The following is a 15,561-nucleotide window of genomic DNA, read 5'->3' on the forward strand; positions in this document are numbered from 1 at the left end:
CTTCCTGTCTTAGTCTGCTGAGGTTCTGGTATTACAGGTTTGTGCCACCATACCCAGTTAAGCACACATTTTTAACTGAGGGATGGGGTGGCAGTCATTCTGTTGCTAATCATTTCCCATTCTCTAACAGCATTACTTTCACGGCTAGTATTCTGACAGTCTTCTATCCAATTACAGGGGAGGGGAGACAAGAAGGTTAAAGGAGATAAAGTCCTGCAGGGCTACAAAAATATAAAAATGTGTTTTTTTATTATCTTGCTTAAAATCCTTCATTGGCTCCTATTGCCCTTAGGTAAAGCACAATTTCTTAAACACGTATGAGAAGGACATCAATATCATGCATACCACAGTAACATGAATATACATTAATTATTCTGTCCGCTCCCCATCATTTTCTAGGGTCTTGGGGTTAGTTGCTGAGATGGGAAGGTGAAGTTTATGACTAATGCTACTCAGTACTTGTAGGTATAAATGGTGTGTGTCACTTCTAGGCAGAAGCATATAAAAGATATTCAGTTGTCTTTTCCCTGCTATGGTGACCAGGAAAGCAAGATGTTCCTGGCATTCCAGAAAAGTCAGATGTTGCTGTGGGATGGTGAGTCTCCCTCATCCTCATGCCCCAGTGTTCGTGTTCATCAGAGACCACACCACAGCCAACTTACCTCCAGCTCACATTGGTTATGCATCTTGAGTGACAGATGAACTCTTACTCTGCCAAATCACAGTTACCCTGGTATTCACTTGTTACTGGAAGATAACTTAGATAGTCCCAGCTGATCTGCAGAACTTGCCTGTCATTCTCACCTCATCCTTTTGCTGCTTTCCTCCTACATGTGATGCTGCAGTCAGATGGGACCTCAGGTTCCTTGAACACGCCTACTTCTGATCCTTCCACATGCTATTCTCTTTTCTAGGTTGCTTTCCCACCTCTTATTCATTTGTCTAATTGCATATCTGTCATCTTTGTTTTCTCAGTCTGGACGTCACTTTCTCCAAGAAACTTATTTTGATCTTCTGAAATTTCAAGAGATGCCCTTTCTATAGAACTTGAGCATATCCTATACTTGTTATACCACATGGGACCCTGCTTATTAATCCTTGCATTCCCCTGGACTCTGAACAAGCATGGACAGACACCATATCTGTGTTGGTTAACATTAATTCCTAACAGGAAAAATAGTGCCAGCACAAGGTAAATTTTCAATGGAGATTTCTCAAAGGGAGGATTGAATGAACAGATTCCCCAAGGCTCTCTAGAGAGCTGGGTCAAAAGGCAGAGTGAGTGAGGGAGGCAGCTTAGTGGCAACTGGGAGACCGTTGAAAATTTGCATTCATGTCATGCAGATGATGGTTATCAGTTGCCACTCTACTATACAGTTCATTGCTGGGCCTCTTACACCCTCCCATGTTGCTCTTTCTCCCTGTTGGCTTGCCATCGTTTGCAAAAGATTTATTAGAGTCTATTGCCAAAGACTGAGAAATCCAACTGGCTTCTGAATACTAAGTGGCCAATATTTACTATATGTGAGATGAAGACAGGCAGTTCCTTTAGTAATATTTTGCTTCTAAGTTAGAGGAAAATTAATCTAAAATTAATTTTAGATATGAATTATGTCAAAGAGAACCAGTACATTTCTGTCAGCTCTTTCTGAAATATCATTTGCACCAAAAGTGATTTTTTAAATATGAGAGTAGTGTGTTGTAGATTAGAAAGGCAGAAAGAGGGCACTCTGCATTGTATATTTTTCTTTTGTTCTGGGTTTGACAATTCAGGAATAACATTTCCCTCAGCTGATATTCAAACAAGAATAGTGGCCATTTGTGAATGTACACCATTGTTAAAATGTACTCTGTATGTCCTAAAGAAAGTTATTCAGCTCAAAATCTTATTCTAGCTAGCAGTGGGATTCAAATGCTAAAAGCAGATGTTTCATAAAAAGTCAAATAAAATGTCATTTCCTGACTTTCTCCTTCATGTTAAGCCTATTCTCTAATGGTTTCTTTCTTACATTTAAAATTCTACTGGTCTCAAATAACCAGATAATTAGAAAAATAATTAAAGAGAAATGCAATAGATGAAGTTTTCTAGAAGCTCAGAAAAGGCTCAGTGTATCCATTGCCAATCATTTGAGTCTATTAGAGAACTGTAGTGCAGAATACTGAATCCAAGTATTGTGATTTTTCTAGATGTCAGTTTTAGTAGCCAGAGGGCTTGCTCTTCATCAAGATAATATTCACCCTTCATAAGCTTGACCTCGAATAAATAGAAAGTATTGATTAAGTAAGGTGACAATGGGAAATAATTTTGATTTTTCTTAGGTTTCAGATATACTCTGGAGTATTTATCTGTATTGTTTTCTGCTGAGACCCAGGGAGTCTCCTAAGAAATGCTCTCTGGCCTTCCCTTAATAATAAGCTCTTTGGTGGGAGTGGAAAGGAAAGAAATGGTGTTGTCTCTGCCTTTGAAAAGTATATGAACATATGTGGATTTACAGAGTCAAATCCCAGAAAATTCAAGTATGATTAGCAGTGAGAGAGCATGGGCAGAATAATCTGGTATGAAGTAGGATCTATGGAGAAAAGAATCATATATTGTGGAGATGTCATAGTGAGGTGTTTTAGAACATGGACTCTGGACTACTTGGGTTTGAATCTTATCATTGCTATTTATATTTAATATATAACTTTAGCAAAGTTACTTAAGTTTAGGCAAAATGGGAATAATATGATGCTCCCTTCATTTGGTTCTGTGGATTAAATAAGGTAACACATAGAAAGTGATATCAATAGGTAGAACATAGCACATTCTCAAAAATGTTGCTGTTATTAATGCCAAAGGTGATACCTTTGATTGAGGAACTACCTCACTTAGAAGATGTAATTTCCAACTCACTTTCTAACATGCTAGCCTTCTCTCTTGTTATTCTTTTTTTTTTTTTTTTTTTGGTTTTATAAAATGTAATTTTATTTTATGTTACTTTGCTGTTACATAGGGCATAACATTTTCACAAGGCTTTTTTGGGACTACAGTCAATGATTAGCAACACACAATAGTGGTCCAACTCTCTAAAGAACAATCACTAGACAAACTGGACTCCCTCTCACATGTGCACAAATCTGCATGGAAAAGTATTAAAGTTTTAGACTTGGACTTGTGTACTTTTATTTCCCCTTCTCGTGTATTAAGAAATGACATGCACTTTAATTTGCCAAAAGCGATGCTTGTATTCTGGCAGCAACATGCTACTTCTATTACATAGTAAAGTGAATACCAGAACTACAAAGGCAGGAGGTGTAAGTTAATTTTTATTGGGAAGGGAAGTTGTCAACTTAAATAGCAGCAAATGATGAGTGAATAAGGAAACTCCCTGTTATCACAGATAGGTATGACCTCCACAACATGTGATACACAGGAGGCATTTCAATTTGTGACCCCTGGCCAGGAAATGTCAAGTGCTTTCCCATTCAATCTAATACTTCTGAATTCCTACTAAAAAGGAATACAGTAAGAGTATGGAAAGGTTGCTTACTGAAAGGAAACCCTCAAAGAATAAGGAAGGGAATGTAGAAATTAAGAGGTTATGTAGAACACTCTTTAAATTGCAATTAACTACATTTTCTTATCTTCACAGTAATACAAAACACAGTCACTTGTAGAACTGGTTCAGATTACTTAAATACCAGATACATTTTTAGTCCTCTACTGTGTTTGGAAGTTACTTATGTTTATATGAAATGAAGCAATTAATACTTTTCTACAGCAGTAAGTGCACACCAGGAAGGCCAAGACAAACACAAATCAAGGAATGGAGTTTTCCCAAAGCTGCAGTGTGAAAAGACTATAAACAGTTGATTCCATACACATGAATGGGGTTCTTTGCTATAGGAAATCTAAGTGGAATAAGGAATGGAGATGTGTAAAAAGGTTTCTTGAGGGAAGAAGGATGACACCCTGTTTGCATTTAGTTTTCAGCCCCTTCTGCTGCATCACATTCTTCTCCTGCACTATCTGATGTCCATAATGTTAAGTTGTCTCTAAGCAACTGCATGATGAGGGTGCTGTCCTTGTATGAATCTTCATTCAGGGTATCAAGTTCTGCAATGGCCTCATCAAAAACCGTTTTAGCCAGTGTGCAGGCAAGCTCTGGGTTATTAAGGATCTCATACTAAAATACAGAAAAATTAAGAGCCAGTCACAGGCGGATTGGGTGTGTGGGTTGCATCTCTTTCTTGCTTATATCAAATGCCTCTTGGGAAGCTCCTTGGGAATTATCTATCGTTTGTTTCCGATCATCACCACATGCAACTTCAGTAAGGTACCGAAAGTAATCTCCCTTCATTTTCAGATAGAAGACCTTACTCTCTGGATTAGTTGCATTGGCTATTAAATACGTATCCAACAATTCCAGGACGGTGGTGCAGATGGACCTCAGCTCCGACTCCACTTTCTCCTGATAGTCCCTAATCAGCTGCAACTTCTTGTCGGAGGTGTCGGTCTTCTGCTCGATGCTCAAGATGACCCTCCAGGCGGACCTGCGGCCCCCGACCACGTTCTTGTAGGCCACCGAGAGCAGGTTGCGCTCCTCATTGGACAGCTCGGCGCCCTGCTCGGTCACGGCCTTCATGCAGGTGGCCATGTCGTCGTAGCGCTCGGCCTGCTCGGCCAGCTTGGCCTTCTGGATCAGCTCGGTCTTCTCCATGGCGCGGGGGCCGGGGCTCAGGGCCAGGCGAGCAAGGGCGAGCGCCGACCCGGATCCGGAGTCCTCCTCCTCGAGAGCTTCTCGTCTCCGCGGCCGCGATGCGAGTCCTGTTATTCTTAACTCATTCCCAAACTTAGCATTTTCTAGAGCTCTAAAAAATGTTTATCCAAGTTGATTAATAATAATAATAATAATAATAATAATACTTATTTTTAGAACAATATACTAGACAAATGTACCCTGCCTTAAATGCATTACCCATTTAATCTTGCCAACAATTTATGAAGTGGATATCACATACAGACTATAGATACATAAATGAGTATTTGCATATTTTATTTCATGTACCAGCCTAGGGAATCTGAATAAAAATCTTTGCATTATGATCCAGGTTTTCTTACAATTTCAATGCAAACTACTAGTAATATTTTCCAAAATTCTAGTGACTATTATATAATAATATAAATATATAACAGCTAATGAATGCATAGTTGTTGTCAAACGCTCCTCTAATATGTGTGTGTTCATTTAATATAATGATGGGAAGTCTTTATGAATCAAGAGGACAACCAACAATGCATTCTTTTGGTCACTCCACAGTACTTCTTAAACTCTGGCCACATTCAATCCAACTAAAAAAGTTTCTAGAACTCCTTAAATATTAGTGTTTGTATCCTTGGATCACTATGAAGGTTAAAAAAAAAAAAAGAAAAACTAAATTATTGTTTCTTGATAACATGTTTCCCTATTGCCCCAGAAAATCATCAATGGCATCAAGAATAATAAGAGCAGAGTTCCCATGATAATGAAGAAATATTTGTGCCAAAATGTCATGTTGTCTTTCTTGAGAGATCAGATTTTCCTAACATTTTTTGTTATCAGCAACATTTCCCCCTTCATTTCCAGTCATAGTTTCCTTTTATTATATGTTTGCACAGCAACATTTCTTTAAACAAGAGATTGGTAAGCCAAGGAGAAAGACATATAATGCAGCAGCCAGGTAAAGACTTTGTCATCAGAGATACTGTGGTACATAGAATAATGGAAAGGGGCCCTGAGCCAAGGATTGCAGGCAACCGCTGTAAGCTATCAAGGATGGGAAGAGGATTTTCTTCTAGAGATTCTCTGTGGATCCACTTTGAACTTCTGATTTCCAGAATTGTAAGATAATGAAGTTTGGTTGTTTTAAACTACTAAGGTTATGCAAATTTGTGATCGTAGCAATAGGAAACTCATATAGATACTAAATGAGAGAATAATAATTTGAATCTGATCTTCAAATTTGGATATTCTGTTTAAAATGTATCCATGATTCTAAGATCCATATTTTCTCCATTTTAACATCTTGGAATTTTGGATGCATCAGTAACTTTCTGTAATTGCTGCTTGTCAGTGGGCACAAGAGTTGTATGGTGTTACCTGCTCCTTTGGGGACTGAAAACTTGCAGAATGAATATCAACTATTTGAGAGAAAATGTCACTAAAAAATAGTGGCACTCTATTAAAAAATTTTGTTGCTGAGGCTGTAGCTCAGTGGTAGAGTGTTAGACTAGTAAGTACAAGACTCTGGGCCCATACCCAGCACTGCAAAATGAAAAAAACTTGTTTCAGAATAATTTCATACTTTCTGAAAAAGATAATAAAAAGAATTTCCATATAAGCTTTGTTTGGATTCTGAAAAGGTTTAGATTTACTACATTACACACACACACACACATACACACACATGTACTTCAGTGTATATGTCTATCATAAACACAAGCTAATTCTCATATCTAATATAAAGGTCAACATAAACAAATTAGCATTGACCAAATATTCTAATCTAAAACTTTCTAATTTTGTCAATTATCTCATTGATGACATTTATAGCAAAAAATCAAATTATGGTAAGTGCAGGTACAAATATGTTATAATGAATTCCACTATTATGAATAATTATAATGCAACAATAAAAATTAATTAGAAAATAAGTGACAATTCTGGTTCAAATCTAAACCAGAGTCACAGGCTTTTCTTGTCTTGAATCTTCTTTAATCTGAACCATTCTTAATTTTAATTATTACAGGCTAATTATTTTTCAAAATGTATCTTAATTTTAATTAGTTTTACTATTTCTTCACAATTAGATTTAGGTTATACTTTTTGGAGGTGGGGTAGTGAGCAGAAAAATCCCATATGCCTCTTTAGTGTAGTATATTTGGAATTGCCTTACGTGTTTGTTTCCTTACCGACATTAACCTTGATGACTGGGTGAAGGTGATGTTCCAGGTTTCCAGGGAGAAACTTGGTGCTTATTTCTCATTATTGTTTCTCAGTAGAGTCCTTTTAAATTCCGAACAGAATGGTTGTGGAAAGGCGGTATGGGAAGTGGTGCGTCACCTAAGCCAAATTGCAAACACGACCCTTCTGAAATGGGAACCTAAAGGTAATATAGCCAGATTTACCCAATCTCAAGTCAGTACAGAGCCTTGGGCCAAGGGCATTTGGTTCTTTGGTGAATTCTTTTATGATATGCTGTGCAACCCATGCAGTTGATGGAAAAGGATGGATGACACAATGTAAGGGTGAGGATGTTGCTGATCTAGTCCTAATCATTTCATTGCCAAATATTCTTTAAATTGTATTCTTATACAATTTGCTTAGAGAGTAAATTTAGTATTTACTCTCTAAATTTTATTCTTATATTTCCTAAAAGAAACTCAGATAAAAATAATTTGTATTGTGCTATCAGCATGATAAGACTTACTAAAAATTTGTGAAGTAGGAGCAATTATTTACCATTTTCATCTTCGATTTAGAAAATCCCTTTGGTGGCATTTAGTCATTGTCCTTGCCTTTCTTCCTATCCCTCACTTCCCCGCACTTAGGATACAGCTATTCTTTGTGGGGGGGTGGGGGCACCTGATCAGTTTATTTAAACTGAATGAAGATAGTACCATCTTTTAGCATTCTCTCAGCAGATTTGGACTTTTGTGTGTACAGAGCCCTAGGTCAGCTTGACCTAAGACATCAAGCTGAACAACATTTTCACATTTTGGTTCTCAGTGGTTATTATTTTTAAAGAACTGAGAAGAGTTTTCTGATTTTATCACAAAATCAACTGTCTGCTCTGCTGAGACTAAGAACTGTCTACCTGGGGTCTCCTGGATACAGTAGTACTAGAGGAATTTATTTTATTAATGTTTTTCTTTTGCATGATAGATGTAACAGATTATGTGGTCACAAAATCACTTATTTACATGCACTTTATTCCTAAAGTCAACAACTCAAGAAGATGCAGACTGGAGAAGACTCTGTGGACATCAGTGAAAATAAACATAGATTAGAGTAAAAGTCTTTATCATGAAAAATAAAAAGATTTAGGAGTACTGTATTCACTTTGCAAAAGAAAGGATTAAAGAAAAAATGTTGAGTGCTTTAAAAATACAAGCTAGGAATAAGCAATTCCTTAAAGAAATGACTCCAGGCCACTGTACTTTTCCTGTCATCACCCTGGAACCTAATATTCTTTAAATTGTATTCTTATACAATTTGCTTAGAGAGTAAATTTAGTATTTACTCTCTAAATTTTATTCTTATATTTCCTAAAAGAAACTCAGATAAAAATAATTTGTATTGTGCTATCAGCATGATAAGACTTACTAAAAATTTGTAAATTCCATTGCCTGATTCCAAGAATTTAACAAGATCAAAAGTCATTAGGTGGAATCCAAGACGGTGAACTACAGTGAGGCTGCATTCCTTGTTGCTTCATGACTTGGGATTCAAACAGAGGAAATACTGTTTCTCTGCGAGGCAACCATGGCTGCCCACCAATGCCCTGCTGTTTACCCCCCATTTGTCCTCAGGATTTCCCACCATCTGCCAGCATATTGCCTGTCTTTTAAGCACAGATTGGTCCCTGACCGCCACCTATCATCTGCCATATTCCCATTTGTCCACCTCTTGCCTGCCCATCTCCCGCCTTTCACCAACCCATTGCCTGCTGCCCAATATCTGACATACACCTGCTGATCATCTGCTGTTAGCCTGCAACCACCAGTGGATTGCCTGCTGCCCGCTTCCCGCTGTTGCCTGGAAGTCCATTGTCACAACACATGCAAGTTTGGTTACATGCAGTCACTGCCATCTTGGGACACTGGCCAGGGCCTGCAGGTTTACTGAAACCACTGCTGCCATCTCAGGGTGCAGTTGCCTCAGTCTGGGGACACTGACCAGTGTCAACCTGGAGATATATTGGGGTACCAGCAATTTGGTTGTACCTGAGCTCTTTCTGCTGAGTATGCTAGTGGCCACCATCTGGCTGCCTGTTTGCAGGCTTGCTCCTTTGTGTGAATGTATCCCTGGTGGTCTCTCTGCAAGTTGACTTTGAGATCTTGGAACTGCAGCAAGGCAGAGCCTGGGGAAGATGAAGCCCAGGTCCGTCAGACTGCAGCTGGGTCTGTGTGGATCAGTCCGGGTCTGACAAACTTGTGGAAAGCTGGAGAATAGGGGCAGTTCCCTTGGGGGAGCACAGGTTGGAGAAACTGGAGAAAACTGGGCTCTCTCCAGCTCAGTGCATCCTGAAGCACACAGGGATGGAAGGGGTTCACTACAAGAGGTGAGAAGACTGGAAGGCATCTTTCTATTGGCTCATCCATCCAACCAGCCCAGCACCCACTGGACTGGAGCTACCATCAAACTTCAGACAACCTCACCTATAAGTGGAGAAGGGAAGCTGAGAAAATTTTTGAAAGCCAACAGAAGCAATCATTCAATTTTCCATTGAGACTTTCCTCCCTATCCCACCTTTCTCATCTTTGAATCCAAATATTTTTCATGCATCAATTTATTGAGGAAAGGGATGTCTGAATAGTATATGACAGTTTTGTTGTGTATTCTTATATTTTCACTCTTTTTAAAAATCTGTATATATTTCTTTCTCTCACCTGTCTCCCTGGATTCTCTTTCTCATTTCTCTCATACTAACATACTCTCATACTCTATTAATTCCTCCCTCTCCCTTACTATAAATTTTCACCTCTATCTTCTATCTCTCTCCCTCTTAAACATCACATCTTTTACTACTTCTGTTCCCTCATTGTCCATCACTTGAAATGGCAAACCCTTTTAGCAAAATTACTGTTTATAGAAAGTTTGTAGACAATAATTGAACACTTCATTTCTGTTCATTGTGACAAAACAGTAAACACCTTAATAGGAGCCATTTGGTTTAAACTGGTATATTATTTGTATTGTGTGCTGTTAATATTGGTCTCCCCCTTAAAGCTGAGGGAAATGGAAACCTTTAGAGACACTATAAGACTACAAGGTAGAATCTACTGCTGAAGATCCATACCGCTAGATGAGAAGACACACAAACAACATGAAAAAATAAGAGAACAAAGCGTTTCAAATAAACCAAGATGTCTCAAAAAGAGTATCCATAGACAACACAGTAGAAGAAATGTCAGAGAAGGAGTTTAGAAAATACATAGTTAGATTGATCTTCAAAATAAAGGATAGTATTGGAGAGAAAATACAGGAAGCGAAATATCACTACAATAAAGAGGCAGCAATTATAAAAAGGAATCAAGCAGAAATTCTCAAAACGAAGGAAACAATAAACTAAATTAAAAATTCAATGGAAAGTATCACCAACAGACTAGACCACTTGGAAGACAGAACCTCAGATGATGAAGACAAAATCTATACTCTTGAAAATAAAGCTGACTGCACAGAGAAGATGGTAGGAAATCATGGACAAAATTTCCAAGAATTATGGGATAACATGAAAAGACCAAATTTAAGATTTATTGGAATAGACACAGGCATGGAGATACAAACCAAAGGAATGCACAATCTTTTCAATGTCATAATATCAGAAAACTTCCCAAATCTAAAGAATAAAATGGAAAATCAACTATAAGAGGCTTATAGGACCCCAAATGTACAAAATTACAGCAAACCCATACCAAGGCACATTATAATGAAAATGCCTAGCATACAAATAAAGATAGACTCTTATAGGCCACAAGAGAAACATATTAGATTACATATAGGGGGAAAACAATTCGGATTTCAGCATTTCTCAACTCAGACCCTCAATGCCAGGAAAGCCTGGAATAACATGTATCAAGCTCTGAAAGAAAATGGATGCCAACCCCAAATTTTATATCCAGCAAAATTAAGCTTCAGATTTGAAGATGAAATAAAAACCTTCCATGATAGACAAAAGTTTAAAAAATTCACAACTAGAAAGCCTGCACTATAGAACATTCTCAGCAAAATATTCCATGAGGAGGAAATGAAAACAAAAACAAAAACAATAAAAATCAGCAAAGGGAGGATCTCCCCTAAAGAAAAGGTCAATCGAAGGAGACACTAAGTCAAGTTAAAAACTGAAAATAAACCAAAATGACTGGGAATACAAATCATATCTCAATAATAACCCTGAATGTTAATTGACTAAACTCATCCATCCAAAACACATTGACTGGCAGATTGGATTGAAAAACAAGACCCAACAATATGCTGTCTTCAAGAGGCTTACCTCCTAGGAAAAGACATCCACAGACTGAAGGTGAAAGGTTGAGAAAAACAAGTATCACTCACATGGACTGCATAAACAAGCAGAAATTTCCATCCTCATATCAGATAAAGTGGATTTCAAGCCAAAGTTAGTCAGAAGAGATAAAGAAGGACATTTCATACTGCTTAAGGAAATCATACACCAACAAGACACAACAATCATAATTACATATGCCCCAAACAATGGAGCACCTATGTATGTCAAACAAACCCTTCTCAATTTCAAGAATCAAATAGCCCACAAAACAATATATTGGGTGACTTTAACCCACCTTTCTTACCACTGGATAGATCTTCCAAACAAAAATGAAAAAAGAAACTATAGAATTAAATAATCGATGATTTAGACTTAATGGACATATATAGAATATTTCATCCATCTTTGTGCGAACACACTTTCTTCTCAGCAGCACATGATTCCTTCTCTAAAATAAACCATATGGTAAACCACAAAACAAGTCTCAGCAAATACAAAAATTTACAAATACTACCCTGTATCCTATCAGATCATAATGAAATGAAATTAGAAATCAACAATAAAATAAAAAATAGAAGCTACAAAACCTGGAGACTAAAAAGCATGCTACTAAATGATGAATAGAGGAAAGAAGAAATCAGGGAGGAAATAAAAAAATACTCAGAGGTAAATAAGAACACCAATACAACATATCAAAATCTCTGGGACACTATAAAGGCAGTGCTAAGAGGAAACTTCATTGTATCGAGCTCATTCGTTAAAAGAATAAACAGTCACCAAATAAAAGACCTAACATTACATTTAAAAGCCCTAGAAAAGGAAGAAGAAATCACCACCAAAAGCAGCAGAGGACAGGAAATAATTAAAATCAGAACTGAAATAAAAGAAATTGAAGTGACAGAAGTAATTAAAAAATTGACAAAACAAAAAGTTAGTTCTTTGAAAAAATAAAATTGATAACCCTTAGCCATACTAACAGAGAAAGAGAGAGAAAATTCAAATTATTAAAATTCATGATGAAAAAGGAAATATCATGATGGACACTACTGAAATACAAAAGATAATTAAAAACTATTTTGAAAATTTATAATCAAATAAAATAGAAAAACTCAAAGACATTGACAAATTTCTAGAGACATATGATCTACCTAATCTGAATCAGGAGGACACACACAATTTGAATAGATCAATTTCAAGAAATGAGATAGAAGATGACATCAAAAGCCTACCAACCAAGAAAAACCCAGGACCAGATGGATTCTCATCCAAGTTCTACAAGAACTTCAAAGAAGAATTAACATCAATACTCCTCAAAGTATTCCATGAAATAGAAGAGGAGGGAACCCTTCCAAACTCATTCTATGAAGCTAGTATCACCCTTATACCAAAACCAGACAGAGACACATCAAGGAAAGAAAATTGCAGACCAATATTCCTGATGAACACAGATGCAAAAATTCTCAATAAAATTCTGGCAATCGCATACAAAAACATATTAGAAAGAGAGTGCTCCATGATCAAGTGGGATTTATCTCAGGGATGCAAGGTTGGTTCAACATACAAAAATCATAAATGTAATCATCAATAGACTTAAAGACAGCAATCATATGATTATCTCAATAGATGCAGAAAAAGCATTTGACAAAATACAGCACCCCTTCCTGTTCAAAACACTAGAAAAACTAGGGTTAGTAGGAACATACCTCAATATTGTACAGGCTATCTACGCTAAGCCAAAGACCATCATCATTCTAAATGGAGAAAAATCGAAAGCATTTCCTCTAAGAACTGGAACAAGACAAGGATGCCCTCTTTCACCACTTCTATTCAACATCATCCTTGAAACTCCAGCCAGAGCAATTAGACAGACCAAAGAAATTAAAAGGATAAGAATAGGAAAAGAAGAACTCAAGCTGTCACTACTTGCCAAAGACATGATTCTACATTTAAAGATCCAAAAAATTCCACCAGAAAATTACTAGAATTCATAAATGAATTCAGCAAAGTAGCACAATATAAAATCAACACTCATAAATCTACTATATTTCTAATCGTGAGTGATGAATCCACTTCAAGAGAAATTAGGGAAGCTACCCCATTCACAATAGCCTCAAAAAAAAAAAAATACTTGGGAATCGATCTAACAAAAGAGATGAAAGACCTCTACAATGAAAACTACAGAACACTAAAAAAAGAAATTAAAAAAAAAAACCTTGAAGATGGAAAGATCTTCCATGCTCTTGGATAGGCAGAATTAATATTGTCAACATGGTTATACTACCAAAAGCACTATATAGACTCAATGCAATTCCTATTAAAATCCCAATGATATTTTTCATGGAACTAGAAAAAGCAATCATGAAATTCATTTTGAAAATAAGAGACCCAGAATAGCCAAAGAAATCCTTGGTAGGAAGAGTGAATCAGGAGGCATCATAATACCAGACCTTAAACTATACTACAGAGCAATAATAACAAAAGTGGCATGGTATTGACACCAAAGTAGACAAAATAGAATGGAGCAAAATAGAAGACACAGAGACAAATTCACATAGTTATCTCATACTAGACAATGGTGCCAAAAATATACATTGGTGAAAAGATAGCCATTTCAACAAATGGTGCTGGGAAACCTGGGTCCAAATGCAATAAAATAAAATTAAACCTCTATCTCTCATCCTGCCCAAAAAAACAACTCAAAGTAGGTCAAAGACTTAGGTACTAGAACAGAGACCCTGCACCTAATAGAAGAAAAAGTAGGCCCAAATCTTCATCATGTTGGCTTAGGAACTGACTTCCTTAACAAGACTCCCAAAGTGCAAGAAGTAAAATTAAGAATCAATAAATGGGCGGGATTCAAACTAAAAAGTTTCTTCTCAGCAAAGGAAACAATCGTAATGTGATGAGAGAGACTACAGAGTGGGAAAATATCTTTATCACACACACTTCAGATAGAGCATTAATCTCCAGGATATATGAAGAACTCAAAAAACTTAACAACAAAAAACAAATAACCCAAAAAATAAATGGGCTAAGGAATTGAACAGATGCTTTACAAAAGAAAATATACAATCAACAAGCCTATGAAAAAATGTTCATCATCTTGCAATTAGAGAAATGCAAATTCTAAGATTCCATCTCACCCCAATTAGAATGGCGATTATCAAGAACACAAGCAACCATAAGTGTTGGAGAGGATGTGGGGAAAAAGGTACACTCATACATTGCTGGTGGTGTTGTAAATTAGTGCAACTACTCTGGAAAGCAATATGGAGATTCCTCAGAAAGCTTGGAATGGAACCAACATTTGACCCAGCTATCCCAGTTCTTGGTTTATACCAAAAGTTCTTAAAATCAGCATACTACAGTGACGCAGCCACATCAATGTTTATAGCAGCTCAATTCACAATAGCTAAACTGTGGAACAAACTTAGATGCCCTTCAACAGATGAATTGATAAAGAAGATGTGATCCATATACACAATGGAATATTACTCAGTTTTAAAGAAGAATGAAATTATGGCATTTGCAGGTAAATGGATGGAATTGGAGAATATCATGCTAAGTGAAATAAACCAATCCCCCAAAATCAAAGGCTGAATGTTTTCTTTTGTAAGCGGATGCTGATCCATAATGGTGGTGGTGGGGCATGGAAGAATGAAGGAACTTTGGCTTATGCAGAGGGAAAAGAGGGGAGCAGTGGGGCAGTGGGGATGAGAAGGACCATAGAATGAGACAGTCATTATTACCCTACATGTATGATTACACTGTTAGTATGACTCAGCACCATGTACAGTCAGAGGAATGAGAAGTTATGCTCCATTTGTGAACAGTGTTTTAAAATGTATTTTTACTGTTATGTATAAAAAAAAAAGAGAGAAATATAATTACCATAATGACAGTGTTAAAAGGTGGGACCTGTGAGAGGTGAATGTCGTGAGAGCTCCACCTTCATGACAGGTGCTCTACCCTTTCAGTTTTATCTCAGGAAGGAGTGGGTTCCTGATAAAAGGATGATGTACAGCCTGAAAAAAAATCATTAGAATTGGATCGTAGCAATGTAAATCATTCTCTATTTGATGGATACATCTTCACACTAATAAAACATGTATTGTTTTGATGGTTGGTTCTTATTTACAGGTAAATAAAGAAAAATATTGGGCATGGTAGTTCAGGACTGTAATCTCGGGGACTCAGAGGCTGAGGCAAGAGGATCACAAATTCAAGGCCAGCCTCAGCATCTTGGTGAGAACTTTAACAACTTTGTGAGACTCTATCTCAAAATAAAAAATTAAGAGCTGGGGTGCTCAG

General features: G+C 37.0%; 1 pseudogene; it reads right to left on the minus strand.

Moving 5' to 3' along the window:
- Positions 1-3,704: 3,704 nt before the first annotated feature.
- LOC124988765 (14-3-3 protein theta-like) lies at positions 3,705-4,781 on the minus strand (annotated as a pseudogene).
- Positions 4,782-15,561: the final 10,780 nt, after the last annotated feature.

This window comes from Sciurus carolinensis, chromosome 7 (assembly GCF_902686445.1).
Source record: "Sciurus carolinensis chromosome 7, mSciCar1.2, whole genome shotgun sequence".
Classification (NCBI taxonomy): domain Eukaryota; kingdom Metazoa; phylum Chordata; class Mammalia; order Rodentia; family Sciuridae; genus Sciurus; species Sciurus carolinensis.